Here is a 14,198-nt window from a genome sequence, read left to right on the forward strand (position 1 = left end):
CTGAACTAAAGCTAGAAGGAGCTAGAAGCTTGTCCAACTCCCTCCTTTTTAAATATGAGGAAAAGGGGACATGGAGATGTTAAACAATTAGTCCAGCCTTCCCAGAGAGGAACTTTTCACTGTGTCAGTAAGGGGTATTATGCAGTACAGTGCCCCCACAATTCCAATGCAGTTTTAGGCTATCAAAACTTAAAGCCACACTGAAATTTGGGGATGCCTTGTACTTGTCACTTCCTTTCAGTGCTCTTCATATTTTGTAGAATATTTAAAAGGCTGAATGAACCATGACTTAATCTTCCATATAGATCACAAAATAATAATAAATAAAATGATGTTTTCTATCTAGTTCTAATTCCCTTTACAGATATTTAAAAGCAACCTGAGACCTTTTACCACTGTGACTAACAAGCTAACCTGTGTATTTTACAATTTGCACTTACTTTAGATTCTCAGCACCTCTCTCTCTCCTTTGCAAATTAAATTTGATTAATGTGAAAAAGGAATCTATTCCTTCCTTTAAACAAATTACGGCTGTTGGAGGCACTGTTTATGGAACTACTGAAAAGTCTCATTCAGCTGTTTATTGGTATTTTACTTTAGAATATTCTTATTAATAATATTCCTTACACAGGAAACATTTTGCTTCCAAGTGCCATGGGACATGAGCCATCACTCCAAAAGACACAGAACAAATTCCAAAGGGATTCTTCAAATAGGCAAGTTTTAGAATCTTTAATAGGACTTTTTCCAACTTTATTTCTTTCTGAATTGTAGCCAAAAACAAAGTTAGATCATATAGGTGATGCTATAATATTATATTGTCTAATCTAAAGTAGACTGATTTTAGAGCATAGGAAAAAATGAAGGCTTTGTTACTCGATGTTGCCATAAGGAAATGGTAGCTATGGCAGCAATGAATAATAAAATATAAGAGGAAAAAATAGTTCCTTTTCCCTTTGTTTAGGGACTGATTTTCCACTTTGTTATCACATGTCCCTGGCTTAATATTAATAGTGATAGTAATAATATTTTAACAATGCTGTGAGGGACATATCAATACAGGGGCTCCCTCATCTGATATAAAAGACAATTTACATTAATCAGTCATCAAGCACTTAAGTGCCTATTGTGTGCCAGGCCTCCATACTATTCACTGGGGAATACAAAGACAAAAAATAAAAGAATCTCTGTCCTCAAAGAACCTACATTTAGTATAGAATGGAAAAGCATTTAATGAGTACTCACCAGATGTCCAGCACTGTTCTAAGTGTTGGGAACATGAATGGAATAACAAAACCTCTACTATAAAGAAATTCCCATTTGAAATGGGGGAGACAACTATCTCCAGAAGACAGGAAGGGAAAACCAGCTATCCACTCACCCAAGACAATGACTGGAGCTGAAGGTGACTCCTGAGGCCTACTTTCTTCTTTGAGCCGACCTTCTTAGACCCACACTTAGCCAGTCTATTTCTCTTCTACATGAGATCCTTTCTGGTAGTTAAAGACAGTTATTTTGTCACCACTAAGTCTTCTTTTCTCTACACTAAACATTCCCAGTTCCTTCAACCAAGCTTCATGTGGCATTACATTGGAAGCTTCTGAACCCTTTGGAATCTGCTTTCCCAAAATCTGGGGTACATGTCAAGCTAGACCTTATTTTCTCTTCAAAAAATTCTATAATGAAGTAATCATTGCCCTCAAGGCTTTCCATCATTTGCACACCAGCAACTGGTTCCCTCCAATTAGTGAGAATCAGAAAAATATTTCCTCTCTTTGTCTCCTCCAGCCTTTGAAGGATGAGAGAGACAGAGACACAGAGAGAGACAGAGATTGATTGAATTCTAGCAGATAACTATATAACTGAAGCCCTAAATTACAACTGTGCCATGCCTCTCTGTCAGGCTCATATTCCATTTCCTCCTTTTGTCCAGAGATTCTATAATATACAAAAATGAAATAAAATGAAAATGGCACTTCTGTTTGTTCCTTCTTTGACTTTCACCCAAATGTTCCCTCTGGTTCCTGGATCTTCTCACGTGAGTGTACCTTCTTTATATATAATACTAACCCCCCCCCCCACACACACACATCCTCTTACCCACTGTTTCTTTTGAACAAGGTATATCTATCTATAACCACAGTAAAATCACAAGTTTTATCCTACCAAGTCTCAGTGAGATCACATTTCTTGTATCATAGATTCCAGTTCCTCTCCTTGCCTGAACTTGAGGTACTTGTTTATAGACATGGATTTTTTTTAACCCTTAACTTCTGTGTATTGGTTCAGAGGTGGAAGAGTGGTAAGGGTGGGCAATGGGGGTCAAGTGACTTGCCCAGGGTCACACAGCTGGGAAGTGTCTGAGGCCAGATTTGAACCCAGGACCTCCCGTCTCTAGGCCTGACTCTCAATCCACTGAGCTACCCAGCTGCCCCCTAGACATGGATTTTATTACTGATTCCTGTCTTGGATTTTGTCTCCCATGAATTTCTGGGTGTTGTTGTTAATTTTCTCTTTTTCATTCTTTGTGGCTCTTCTGTATACTATATAATTTGAGAGATATACCTATAGGCAATCTTTGGGCAAGTACATTCTTACCAAATTTTTTAGTATGCCCCATGTCTGGTTTGGGATAAGGATTGGATCTATTTCATTGGTTTAAGAAACTCCTAAATGAGGAAACCCTCTCTACCAATTTGGGTCAGAGAAATGCATTGAGAGGTTAAGAGATTTGCCCAGCATCACACAGCTTGTATATATCAGAGGTGGAACTAGAATCCATGACTTAAATAGCTGCTCTCCTGACTGCCCCTGATAATTAGTGATAAGTATTCACAAGTAGATCACTGTGAAAATAATTATAGCTTTTGTACAAACATTGGTGACTAGAGATGAAAAGGTAGAGAAATTCTATGAAGAAGTTGATATGACCCTGCTAAGGCAGAAAAAGTTGAACATGAGTAGAAATATATAGCAAAGCATGGTCCAGTAACAAGGAATGGGAGAAGCTAAAAACATAGTTATCCAGAAACTGTTTGCCTCTGTTTCATGCATACTTTTTTGAGAAAAGCATTGGAAGGTGCTGGACATGGCAAATACCCAATAACTCCAGGAAGAATGAAATAGATTATATTTTTACAGACAAGAAAAGACTTGTTATTGATTTGGGGGTTATCCTTGATACAGTTGTATATGTATAGTCAGAGCATCACTTTGTCAGAGATAAAATCAGAATTAGTAAAAAACAAACAAAAATAAACAAAAATAAAAATTCATGAAAAATACATGGCACACAAATGAAACAATTTAACCCCCAACTCTTTAGACAAGTCATTGAAAATCAGAAATGAGAAATGGAAAACAGAAATTATACTGACATCAACTAAAATAGTATAATTCAGCTTAGATGACACAAATTAATTGCCACAACAGAGAGATAAAGAGAGCCTAGAAGGAGCCTTATTCAGTTCATATTTGACAGAATTGCCAAACTGAGCAAGATGGCTGCTGAAAGCAAAACTTAGAACATAAGTTCATTTGTAAAGTCTTACAAAACAGGATAATGGAAAGTTACAAGCAAAATATCATTTCACAAAGTAGAGAAAAAGCAATGGAAGATAAAATTAGCTTAAAAAAGCTTGGCAAAATATTCAGCTTAGAACATTCAAGGATGAATATGAAAAGAGGAATACTAACAGAAGAAAAATGGGAAAGATTTCCAAAAATAAATGTAAGAGTTTTCTCCATCAAAGACAATGGAATTCCCATACTTGAACCATAACATTGTAGTTTGATATATGCTTTTAGCGGAGGTCAAAATGTCATTAAGAGAACAAAGAGAGGGAAAGCAGCTGAATTAGACCAAGGGTATTTTAAGGACATCTATACTGAAGATGACACAATTGGAAGGGTATCAAGAGATCAGTATACAAGGTGTTTTAGAAAAAAGAAAATATCAAAGAATGGGGGGGGAATCTCAGAGTTTATTAATATTGAACAAAAACAATCAAGAGAACATTAATGACTCACAGCCTATAGCTCTGTTCTGCCATATACATAAACAAAAAACCTTCATGAGAATTATCTATATATGATTCAAGGTTATTAAAAGGAAATAGGCGGGCTTTTATAAGCTGTATTTAAGAAAAGCACATAGCTTTACAATGAACTGAATGAGGTAGAGAAAATATCCCATTGTGCTTATTGTTTGTTGGTTACTAAAAGAAGCATTTGATTTTATAGATCCAAGTTTCACCTTATGGGCTTTTTTACAACAAAATATCTACCTTCCATACTTTAGAACCATTCAACATTTTTTGGAAACTAGAACAATAATAATTACTTTAGTAATTGACCCTCTGATAAGATAGGGCAAGGCATAAAACCTGGAGATGTCTGCTCACCAAAGATATTTGCCTCTGTGATGGCAGAGATCCAGTGAATCTAGGCCAGAGAGAGGAGGGGATCCCTGGAGATGATGAGAGCCTCCAAATGTTCCTTTTTGCAAATCACATTGTGCTGATTGCATCAAGCCCTGGAACACTGCTAGGAATTTGGTCAGTCTATCCACATAGGAAAGACTAAGAAGATGAGGAATGTCATTCCTCAGATTTCAGCATTCATTTGGAGGGACACCTTATCAAGCTTGTCCATCAGCATGTGTATCTGGGACAGACATACAGATGAATGAGTTGGCTAAAGAGTTGAACAAAAAGAGAAAGAGATGGGCTGAATGGCCTTTAGGAAACTACAAAGCTGCTTTAATGAACCTGAGCTTTATATGAAAGCAAAGACTTGTCCCTTTCTTTTCAACATTTTCTTTGTGTTACAGTATAACATCAATACATAGAATACAACTATCTCTCCAAGACTAAAAATTAAAATCATACATTGGTCTATGGGGAGTTGCATTGAAGGTATGAATAGGCTGCAACCTAGAAGCAATGAGTAGTAAATGGGGAAAATGGGAGTCAATGATGTCATCAAGGAAATACATGGTAGGAAGATAAGGTAGACAAGAAACATCTGGTGAGGTCAAGGGATAAAAAGGTAAATAGGCAGAATGGTCCATTGGTACCAATGTCAAGAGAGTATGAAGAAGATCCCCAGCCCAGAGTTAAACAGGACAGGCAGCTGTGGATGAGTTGTGATCTGAATCATTAGATTGAGAAGAACACTACTTAAGTATTTGAGTATATCTCTTATCAAGGGTATTTACTTTTCAAAAGAGCAACTGATTCATCCAAAGTAACAAAATTCCAAGATCTTGTTTTTGGGGAGGATATCTGCCTGGCATTTCCAAAGTATACTATATTGGGAGGCCATGCTTTCCATTTATGTAAGATCAGACCTATACTTTCTCCTCAAGACAGCTAGCTGTGGCTATAGGAGGGAAGAGCAGAATGTGGACACTCAAGTATCTATATGACAAGTCAGTCCTCACAGTCTCAACCTTTGATCCTGGTTCTGCCCCTCGTGCTTCAGGAATTCTCTCTTTCTTGTCCCAAAGACCACCAGGGGCTCAGAGCTATACAAATAAGTTTACCAGTTTATCGGATCGTGTTTGCCAAGGCTTCAACATCACGGTCCACAAAATGCTGATAGCACTCTGTGAGGATCAGTTTGGGGACTTGAAGCATCAGTGAAGCACAGCATGCTCTACTTAATGACAGCTGGCATTTGGGTGTTGCTTTGAAGTTTGCAAAGCACATTCTATGCACAATATCATTGGAGCCTCATGACAAGGTTGTGAGGGGGAGTAAAATCATCATTATCACTGTTACCGAGACTCAGAGACACACAATCGGGTCTTCCTGACTTCATGTGTGGTTCTCTGTCCATTCTATCATGTCCACCTTCAACATAAGCCTTCCAAGGATTTGTACCCAAGAGTCCGAAATGCAGCCTATGAAATCTGTATCAGAACCCCCATTCGTACTGGCACAGGCACTGCCCCACCCCCACTGACAGCGCTTCTACTTATACAAACCTTAATTACCTAATAATTCACTTGGGGCTATCCCAGGCACCCAGGACCTGAATTTTAGTCCTGACTATGTCCATCACTTACCAGTATCAGAAGGCTGACTAGAGATCCTTACATAGCCCAAGGAGCTATCCATTAATCAACAGGCATTTATTATGCTCTTGCTTTGTGTCAAGTTTGTGTTTATGTTCTCTCTAAACCTTGAAGCTGTCTTGCATATTCTTTGTTTTAGAAAGAACCTAGAGAGGATGTGTGGGTAGACCAGTGCCAATCAGCTACCACTACTGAAAACAATTACTTTAAAATTACTTCCACTGATATCTGTCATATGGAGGGCAACATGGGTCCAAAGCCACATGACTGCTATTCCGGCTCCCTTGCAGTAGGAAAATTATAGTTTGAGGCAATTTGATAAGGTAGTTACTTGTAACAGTATGTCATTCATCACAGGCAAGCAGGTGGTCTTAACTACTTAGGAGACAGATAGTCTCAGAACTCATAAAAGTACAAATGCAAGAAATATAATCAAAGACAATGCTAAAGAGATATTAAAAATTTTGTAAGTAATAATACCTGCATTAATGCATCATTTCACAATGAAAAAAGTACTTTCCTCACCACCCTGTTCGTAGGTAATATGATAAATATTATTACCATTTTACAGATGAGGAAGCTGAGGCAGAGAGATAAGTAACCTTCCCAGGGTTACCCAGCTACTAAGTTTGTAAAGGAGAATTAAATTCAATCTTTTCCTTACTCCAAGACCAGCACTCTATGTACAGCTCCATTGGGCTGCCTTATACTTTAATATGTCAGAAACTCATTATCTTTCATAAAGTGGCAGACAACAAATCTCCATAATATAAGTACAGATTTCAAAATATCTTTTAGAACTCAACAAATAAACTTTGCTAGATCATTACCACCGGCAGGATTGTTACTCACAACCACCTGGACATAACATTGATTAATACAAATTGAAAAACAACATTTTAATAGAAGCTATATCAAATAATCATGTTCTATAATTTATATGGGACAGTTTTCAAAATATAGAGGTCTAGTGGAAGAAATTAAAGCAAGAAGAGAACAAGATGAGGAACATGCAGTAGTGTACTGGTAAGTGCTTAACGCCCAGCTCTCTGGGGAAGAAAAGTATGTGATACACTTTTAAGTTTAATCAGCAGCATTAGTGTTTTGCCATCTTTCTTAAGTCTACTCATTCAACAAAATTAAATCAAGCCCCGATTTGTAGCATTTGTCAGTTTATAAGGAATAAAAGTTTAACATTTGGCTCTTTCTTCAGCATACCTCTGCCTATATGTCATCCCTGTGGTCCTATTTGCTACCCGAGACACTCAAAAGAATCTTTCAATGAATGTACAGATGAATTTATATCCCAATATTTTATTACATTAGAAGGAGTCCTTTTATTCACCTGTGCAATAGTTTGCTGCACATTAAATATAAAATATAATAGTACTAAAGCGACTTGTCCCAGAACCATTTTATTCTGAACTCCTTCAACAAAATATAGGAAGAACTGTGCAGCATATCACAGTAGATTTCAAAAATTTGACATATACAACATACCTAGAAAGACATGATTAGGTTGTTAGAATTGTACATAAGAAGTTTGTTATCCTTTATAAATTGACAGACAAAAAGTAACTATACTGCACATACTCCAATATATCCTTGAGAATTCAACAAATAAGCAGCAATGGAATCAGACTTTATCATAGTCAGAACTATTGCCCACAACAACTCAGATAAAATTGTAAGAAAACCCTTTCTGTGCAATATTCCCCACAAAATATTGACACAAAAATTTAAGAACTTTTTAAATAGGTGTCACCATATCAATCATTTAAGGGTATTCAAGTAATATAGTGGATAGAGCTCCAGGCCTAGAGTCAGGAATATCTGAGTTCTAATCTGCTAACAGACTTGCTAGCTGTATAATGCTGAATCATTTAACCCTGTTTGCCTCAGTTTCCTCATCTGTAAAGTGAGCTAGAGAAATGGTAAATTACTCCAGTATCTTTGCCAAGGAAACCCTCAATGAAATCATAAAGAGTTGGGCAAGACTGAAACAACTGAACAACAAAATACCAAACATAAAACTTAATGGAATGAAAAGTTTTCAAAACAGAAACAACAAAATAAATTAAAACCATCTGAGAACAGAGTGGCACCCATGTCATCTTGTCCTATCTGTTTACCACAGCTACTAATCTAACCACTAACCTAATCCATTAAACTTTTATTAAGCACCTACCATGTGCCAGGCACACACTAAATGCTAGAGATATAATGAATAAAAAGAAAAACAGCACCTGCCCTCAAAGAGTTTGCAGTCTAAAGGGGGAGACAACACAAAAGGAGGCAGGAAAAGATGAGAGGGAGAGGAGAGGAAATTCAGGGGAGTACTTGGTGCAGGGGCATCTTGTGTGAAGTTGAAATCAGGCAAGGCAGCAAATGCAAAGTGGAGTGAGCTGAGTAGTTATAACCCTCTATAAAGAAAGACATTGGAAGAGTTTATACAATAAACTTATATTATCATAACACCTTTATTCAGTTATAGAAATCATTTATTTTATCTACCTGTGCAACAATTCTCAGAATGTTAAATATAAAAGATAATTTGCCTTATATCTGAATTTCATGAGATATTGACTTGTTCTCTATCTGAATTCCATCAAGTAGGAAGATGGTGGAGTAGATAGAGCATTCTAGAATTCTCCCAACATTCCTCTCCAAACAACTTTTATTTATTTTTTAATCTTATTTTTTTAGATAAATTTTTTCCATGGTTACATGATTCGTGTTCTTACTCTCCCCTCCCCCCATTAACCACCCACCCCACCTCCATAGCTGACATGCATTTCCACTGGTTTCTTCATATGTCATCGATCAAGACCTATTTCCATATTGTTGATAATTGCTCTAGGGTGGTCGTTTAGAGTCTACATCCCAAATCATGTCCGCATCAACCTATGTGTTCAAGCAGTTGTTTTTCTATTGTGTTTTCACTCCTGTAGTTCTTCCTTTAAATATGGGTAGCATTCCTTTCCACAAATCTCTCAGAATTGTCCTAGATCATTGCATTGCTGCTAGTACAGAAGTCCATTACATTCGATTTTGCCACAGTATATCAGTCATTGTGTACAATATTCTAGTTCTGCTCCTTTCATTCTGCATCAATTCCTGTAGATCTTTCCATTTCACGTGGAATTCCTCCAGTTTATTATTCCTTTGAGCACAATAGTATTCCATCACCAGCATATACCACAATTTGTTCAGCCATTCCCCAATTGAAGGGCATACCCTCGTTTTCCAGTTTTTTGCCACCACAAAGAGCATGGCTATAAATATTTTGTCTTTTTCCCTATGATCTCTTTGGGGTACAAATCCAGCAATGGTATGGCTAGATCAAAGGGCAGGCAATCTTTTAGCACTCTTTAGGCATAGTTCCAAATTGCCATCCAGTAATGTTCCAATTTTACCACTTCCCTTCCAATATTCATTACTCTTCCATGCTGTCATTTTAGCCAATCTGCTAGTTGTGAGGTGATACCTCAGAGTTATTTTGATTTGTATTTCTCTAATTATTAGAAATTTAGAATACTTTCTCATGTGCTTATTGATTGTTTTGATTTCTTTATCTGAGAATTGCCCATTCATGTCCCTTGACCATTGGGGAATGGCTTGATTTTTTGTACAATTGGTTTAGCTCCTTGTATATTTGAGTAACTAGACCTTTGTCAGAGTTTTTTGTTATAAAGATTTTTTCCACAGTTTGTTGTTTCCCTTCTTGATTTTGATTTTTGTTGCATTGTTTTTGTTTGTACAAAACCTTTTTAATTTAATGTAATCAAAATTATTTATTTTACATTTTGTAATTTTTTCTAACTCTTGCTTGGTTTTAAATTCTTTCCTTTCCCAGAGATCTGACAAGTATACTATTTTGTGATCACCTAATTTACTTATAGTTTCCTTCTTTATATTCAAGTCATTTACCCATTCTGAATTTATCTTGGTATAGGGTGTAAGATGTTTATCTAAACCTAACCTCTCCCATATTGTTTTCCAATTTTCCCAGCAGTTTTTGTCAAATAGTGGATTTTTGTCCCAAAAGTTGGGCTCTTTGGGTCTTTCATAGACTGTCTTGCTGACGTCACTTACTTCTAGTCTATTCTGCTGATCCTTCCTTCTGTCTCTTAGCCAGTACCATATCGTTTTGATGACCACTGCTTTATAGTATAGTTTAATATCTGGTACTGCTAGGCTACCTTCCTTTATGTTTTTTTTTTCATTATTTCCCTTGATATTCTTGATCTTTTATTCTTCCAAATGGACTTTGTTATAGTTTTTTCCAATTCAGTAAAAAGGTTTCTTGGTAGTTTGATAGTTAAGGCACTAAATAAGTAAATTAATTTGGGTAGAATGGTCATTTTAATTATGTTAGCTGTTGTGAGGAAATTAGAAAGTTATATAATGTAGAATAACAACCAGGCTGTCTCTAAAGATTTGAGAGTTCTGACCGTGGAATGAAGGGAAGGAAACTGTTTTCCTTGGGGACTCTAGCCAAGATTGAGACAGGGAGTGGCTGCTTTTACCTGTCCCAGTGGAGAGCCCAAGGAGTGTGGATTTACCACAGAGAAGGAAGACCTGCCACTGAAAGATCAAGTGAACAAGAAGATCTAACTGGGGTGGTGGGCATTTCAGTCTGAGACAAGCTCTTTGATTTAACTTTCCTGGATTTACTTTCCTGTGGACCTGTTTTCCTGTACCATCAAGAGGAGCAGAAGTGGACAAAACGGTGAGAAACCCAATTCCCTTCCAGCCTGTAAATAGTCTGTGTTAGAGCAATGTAGTCTCTGACCCATCTCCCAGCTTGTGTTGGTCTTTTACTGTTTAGGTTAGTGTGACCTCTCCCCATTATCCCTAGTCATTATTAAACCTGTGTTTATAAATCCTTTTGTCCCAATATTACTCAGTTATTTGTTGATTTCATAGATTCCCTGGCTAGGTGGATCTGAGAGGCAATTGGGATCCTAACTGTCACTCCCTCCAACTGCCAAACCCATTCTTGATTTGTGTTTCCCCAACTTGTTAGGTCCCAGTCTGTTGCCCTGTCCTGTCTCCTTCTCTCCCTTCCTCTGAACCCAGATAATATTTAAGTTACCCACCAGTGTTTTCCCGTAAAATAGCTCATCCTACCCATGAGCAATCAATGTTTTTCCAGTTGTTTAGATCTAGTTTTAATTGTTTGGAAAGTGTTTTGTAGTTGTGTTTGTATAATTCCTGTGTTTGTTTTGGTAGATAGATTCCTAAGTATTTTTTATTGCCTAGGGTGATTTTAAAAGGTATTTCTCTAACTCTTGCTCCTGCTCTATGTTGGAAATTATATAGAAATGCTGATGATTTGTGTGCATTTATTTTGTATCGTGCAGCTTTGCTAAAGTTGTTGATTATTTCCACTAACTTTTTTAGTTGATTCCCTAGGATTTTTTAAGTAGACCATCATATCATCTGCAAAGAGTGATAGCTTAGTCTCCTCATTACCTATTTTAATACTTTCCATTTGTTTTTCTTCTCTAATTGCTACTGTTAGTGTCTCTGGTACAATGTTAAATAATAGAGGTAATAATGGGCATCCTTGTTTCACTCCTGATCTTATTGGGAAGGCTTCTAATTTATCCCCATTGCATATGATGCTTGTTGATGGTTTTAGATATATACTGTTAATTATTTTTAGGAAATATCCTTCTATTCCTATATTTTCTAGTGTTTTCAATAGGAATGGATGCTGTATTTTGTCAAAGGCTTTTTTCAGCATCTATTGAGATAATCATGTGGTTTTTGTTTGTTAGCTTGTTGATATGGTCAATTATGTGGATGGTTTTCCTAATGTTGAACCATCCTTGCATTCCTGGTATAAATCCCACCTGATCATGATAGATAACCCTCATGATCACTTGCTGGAGTCTTTTTGCCGGTATTCTATTTAAGATTTTTGCACCTATGTTCATTAGGGAGATTGGTTTATAGTTTTCTTTCTCTGTTTTGGGTCTGCCAGGCTTTGGAATCAGTGCCATATTAGTGTCATAAAAGGAATTTGGTAGAACTCCTTCTTTGCTTATTATGTCAAATAATTTGTATAGTATTGGGATTAGTTGTTTTTCGAATGATTGATAGAATTCACTTGTGAATCCATCAGGCCCTGGCAGTTTTTGATTAGGGAGTTCTCTGATGTTCAATTTCTTTTTCTGATATTGGATTATTTAAAGTATTCTATTTCTTCTGCTGTTAATCTAGGCAATTTATATTTTGTAAATATTCATCCATATCACCTAGATTGCTATATTTATTGTCATATAATTGGACAAAGTGTTTTTAATGATTGCCTTAATTTCCTCTTCATCAGAGGTGAGGTCTCCCTTTTTCGTCTTTGAGACTGTTAATTTGGTTTTCTTCTTTCCTTTTTTTATTAGATTTACTAGAACTTTCTCTATTTTATCAGTTTTTTTCAAACTATCAGCTTCCAGTCTTATTTATTAATTCAATACTTCTTTTACTTTTGATTTTATTAATTTCTCCCTTGATTTTTAGTATTTCTAATTTAGTTTTCATGTAAGGATTTTTAATTTGTTCATTTTCTAGTTTTTTAAGTTGCATGCCCAATTCATTAATCTCTGCCCTCCCTAATTTGTTAATATATGCATTCAGTGATATAAATTTTACACTTAGAACTGCTTTGGCTGCATCCCATAGGTTTGGGTAAGAAGTCACACCATTGTCTTCAATGAAAGTATTAATTGTTTCTATGATTTGTTCTTTAACTAACTTATTTTGGAGAATCATATTATTTAATTTCCAATTCGTTTTTGGTTTGCCTCTCCAATTATTCTTACTAAAAACTATTTTTATTGCATTATGATCTGATAAGGTTGCATTTATTATTTCTGTTTTTTTGCATTTGTTTGCCATATTTCTATGCCCTATTACATGGTCTATCTTTGTGAATGTTCCATGTGCTGCTGAAAAGAAGGTGTATTCCTTTTTGTCCATATTTATTTTTCTCCATATATCTATTAACTCTAATTTTTCTAGGTTTCATTCACCTCTCTTATCTCTTTCTTATTTATTTTTTGGTTTGATTTACCTAGATCTTATAGGGGAAGGTTGAGGTCCCCCACTAGTATAGTTTTGCTCTCTATTTCATCCTTGAGCTCCACTAGCTTCTCCTTTAGAAATTTGGAAGCTATACCATTTGGTGCATACATGTTGAGTACTGATATTTCTTCATTGTTTATACTGCCTTTTATTAGGATGTAGTTACCTTCCTTATCTCTTTTAACCATATCTATTTTTACTTTGGCTCTGTCAGAGATCATGATGGCAACCCCTGCCTTCTTTTTCTCATTTGAAGCCCAATAGATTTTGCGCTATCCTTTCATTTTTACTCTATGTATGTCTGCCTCTCTCATGTGTGTTTCTTGTAGGCAACATATGGTAGGATTTTGGTTTCTAATCCACTTTGCTATTTGCTTCCGTTTTATGGGTGAATTCATCCCATTCACATTAAGAGTTATAATTATCAACTGTGTATTCCCAGACATTATGATTCTCTCTCCTTGTCCTGTCCTTTCTTCTTTCACTATTTTCTTCTATACCAGTGTTTTGTTTTTAATCATTTCCCCTAATCCCCTCCCTTATTGTACTTCCCTTTCTCCTCCCTCCTTATTCCCCTCTCATTGTTCTTTAGGGCCTTTTTAAGCTACCCCCCTGCCTTCTCCCTCCCCAGTGTTGCTTCCCTCCCCACTAGTCCTTTTGTTACCCTTCTACTTCTCTATAGGGCATAAATCAATTTTTTGCTCAATGGATCTGATTGTTCTTCCCTCTTTAAGTTAATTTCAATGCTCTTGAGAATTAAGTATTTCCTCTCTCCAACCTCTTTACCCTTCCAATGTATTGGTCTTCTCCCCTGTTCACCCCACATGCTTCTTTATGGAATATAAATTTACTCCGTTTTGTCTGTTTTCCCATTTCTCTTAATATATATCTCCCTTTTTCCCCCTCTAGTTTTATATATATTTATACATATATATGTACACACACACACATATATGCATATATATATATGTATATATATATATATACATATATATATATATATATCTTGACATTTCATCCTATACAGTTT

General features: G+C 36.2%; 1 protein-coding gene across 1 annotated transcript in view; it reads left to right on the top strand.

Moving 5' to 3' along the window:
• The window catches only part of HFM1 (helicase for meiosis 1), a 165,491-nt gene that overhangs the window by 112,750 nt on the left and 38,543 nt on the right, over positions 1-14,198 (top strand). The window lies entirely within an intron of this gene.

This window comes from Gracilinanus agilis, chromosome 4, assembly GCF_016433145.1.
Source record: "Gracilinanus agilis isolate LMUSP501 chromosome 4, AgileGrace, whole genome shotgun sequence".
In the NCBI taxonomy this organism is placed as follows: domain Eukaryota; kingdom Metazoa; phylum Chordata; class Mammalia; order Didelphimorphia; family Didelphidae; genus Gracilinanus; species Gracilinanus agilis.